The following is a 3,466-nucleotide window of genomic DNA, read 5'->3' as shown; positions in this document are numbered from 1 at the left end:
CTAAAGAAGCCCTATGCAAGTCTGGTTATTCCTTCGCTGTTTCTGGGTTTTCGCCTGATTTGGGCTCGCATTTTTCACGACATAGCTCCCCCTGCAGCTTCGGTAGCAAGTGACTGCTACGCTAAACCCCCACTAGCTAGCGAGCTAGCCATCAAGAAACCAAGCTAAACACATACAGGGCTCACAATAAAACGGTCGAGCAAACACATTGTTCAAGAGACTATCAAACCACATTACAAAAACGAAGTTCACCCAAGGGTAGGCTACTTACAATTTCAACAGCAACAAAGCCAAGTCGGAGTCCGTTTTGCAGTCTTCTTAGAAACTACAATCTGACTACATTTTCGAGGCCTTCCGCCGAGTCACAACCGGATTTCTTCGGTCCGGGACAAGAAAGTTGCATATTCGTTTTTTCCGTGGAGAAGCACTAGGGGGAGACAAAGCACCCACCAAACGACCCAAAAAGTGTTGTAGAACCATCAGAACGACTCTCAACCTGCATAATTAAGGTCATTTTTGCTCAAATTGTTGCATAGGGCTTCTTTAAATTTGTCCAGTGATTGATGTGGCAAGATTTCTTTGATTTCCAGTTTTGGAGAACTAGACTAGATAGATAGATATTGATCCCCAAGGGGAAATTCAAGCTAGAGAGATGAGCAACGACTCCTGTATTTTTGTGGGATATGGATTTCGGAGAAGTCACCAATGACAGTGTCTCAGTGACTATTATCTAGAAAGAGTGAACTGGTTGGCAGTGCCATACGTCGTCTGTGCTACCTAAAGTGCATTGTGAACAGATATCCGTGTTGTGTAGGCCCATTTTGAACATTTTACTTTGGGTGTTGTGAGTTCTGTATATTGTATAAGCTCCAGGTTTGTGTTATCGGTCATGGTAAATGTGTTCTTACAGATTTGTTCCCAGTACACAGGACTGGGAGAGACGGCCAGGTTGGTTTCCCACTTGGTTGTTGGGAGTGTTATTGTGTTTAGGTTGGAAATCATTGTATATAGCTAGGAGGTTCATTTATTAATTTTCATAAGTTCTTCTATAAGCTGAGAAGGTTGTAATGTGTTGTTGGTAAGTGTGGTTTTATCTTTACTTTGAAGTCTAAGTTGGAATTGTTCTCTCCCACCCCATATTTCTGTGTGAGTGTGTTAAACGCCTTTTCCCTTTCGTTTCCCTCTTGTAAGCCCCACATTAACAGCGAATTGTTGTTTATCTCTGCTCTTTTTCGCCTTTTGCGCAAAAGCCTCGTTATATCAATTTCACATTCTTACAACATAGCCACAACACAACACCTATAGGCCTACATAACCTTGGCACAGGCAAGCACACGATTAACTTGGAAAATGCGGATTTTACTTAGGCTACCAAATAAAGAAACCTCCACAAATAGCCTCCAGCGACTTGAGTTTCATCGGAATTGACGGCACAGCATTTATGGATTCATTTGTCTGCAACGGAACATACAACTTCTCTCTGGAACACCTTATTTAGCTGAAGAGCAACAACAGGTTGAGCACCGCAACCTTCTGTATAGTGTGCAACAATATCCCCAAACCCTCGGATGCGCATTAGAACTTATTTCGATAGGTCAGTCACTTGTGCAGCATAGGCTTTTCCCAAAGTGATGGTGCTTAAAATGTTATACAACTGTGTTCAAAGCAGGATGAGGACAACCAGGAGTTGTGAAATCAATGAAAAACCCACCAAAACCATGTTTAATAAACATACTAGTTTTTTTTTAAATGTTCTTCCTTTAGTGCATGTAAACTTCTAGGTACCCAGATTAGTTTTCCCACAAAAAGTCTAATGCATTTCAGATCAAACTGTTATATGGTTTTAATATGATTGTGATTTCTTTGTGATCAATTTTACTTATTTGGCGAAGCACTTCAAGATTTTACTGTATTTGAGCATGTACTATATCTGATATCTAGAGCTTTTTAAGGCTTAACTTAAGTAAAATTGTTTACTTAAGTTATGTAAGTTCTGCTTACTTTTACACATCATAGACATAGACATTACATTTAATCAAAAAGGTTTAGTTGAAACTAGGCTACTCACAAAAGTGGAACATGAAATTACTTATTTCTATTAAGTTGTAGGCCTACTTAAATAGTTTTTTAAGTTACTTACTTTTACTCAAAATAGTTCCACTTAATCAAAAATGATCAGTTAAAATTACTCAAAAAGGAAGAATATGAAATTACTTATTCCTCTTAAGTTGTACGTAACTAATGTTTTTAAGTTTAACTCAAAATAGTTCTATCAGAAACACTCAGGGAGGTATAATGAAAGTTAACACATGTTTTAATCCATCAAAAGATACGCAAAATGCATAAGCAACAATAAGATAGTCTTTGGCATAGGCCTCGTCCTCGGTCCAGGTCACTGAATGTGCAGACCCTTGCAGATCCTGCCGGAATGCGACGGCAAGCGGCGGAGCCTACCCCCCGGACGTCTGGACAAGGCCAAACTGATGGTGGTTAGGGAGGGAGGGAGGGAACATCGGAAATCAGCACCTGAAAGCAACAGGCAGGTGCAAAGTCATGTCATTATAAAGACTGATGCAGACAGGTGATTGGTCAGAAGTAATGAATGATGAGTAACCAATTAAGTCTTCCTGACAGAACTAACGCTGACGCTTCCATTTCCATTTAATCAAAAACTATCAGTTAAAATTACTCAAAAAGGAAGAATATATAATTACTTATTCCTCTTAAGTTGTACCTAAGTAATGTTTTTTAAGTTATACTTACTTTTACTCAAAATAGTTCCATTTAATCAAAAAATATCAGTTAAGTTTACTCAAAAAGGAAGAATATGTAATTACTTATTCCTCTTAAGTTGTACTTAAGTAATGTTTTTAAGTTATACTTACATAAAACACAAAACAGTTGAATTTAATCAAAAAATATTAGTTAAAATAACTCAAAAAGGAAGAACAAGTTACACCAACTTGACATAATTAAGTTAGTAGAACTTTGTCTAAAACTTTGAGTATGCACTACTTCATATATTTCATTACTTGGACGTTCGGGTTTACAGTCTCTTAGTACATTACACTGCATTACATTCAGGGATGTAGTGGTAAAATATGAGGTGGGTAAACTGATTTCTGTGATCAAGGGAAGGTGGATTATGCCATACGGCATTGGATGCTTTTTTTTAAAAGGCATGTTTGTTGATGGTGGAGGTTATTGTCCAATGTTTATAACAGCAGCATCAACTTCGTATCACTATTTGTGTCCTGGTGAAAGATAATGTATGGAAGTAACACTACTGTCAAAGTTGGTAATGGTAAGACTATAAATTGGATGGAGCCAAGTTCATTGTGTATATAGTCTAATAAATATATTAACAGACATCTATATTGTACAAATTGTTAACGGTTTTAAACCTCATCTCAACACAACATAATAAAGTTATTTTTGGTTGTATAATTCCTCAAATATAACCCAT

Source organism: Alosa pseudoharengus, unplaced genomic scaffold, assembly GCF_046254945.1.
Source record: "Alosa pseudoharengus isolate Yale_2024_CS ecotype anadromous, Long Island Sound unplaced genomic scaffold, YU_APseudo_1.1 YU_APseudo_1.1_scf_7, whole genome shotgun sequence".
Taxonomy (NCBI): Eukaryota; Metazoa; Chordata; class Actinopteri; order Clupeiformes; family Clupeidae; genus Alosa; species Alosa pseudoharengus.
This window is presented reverse-complemented; position numbering follows the sequence as displayed.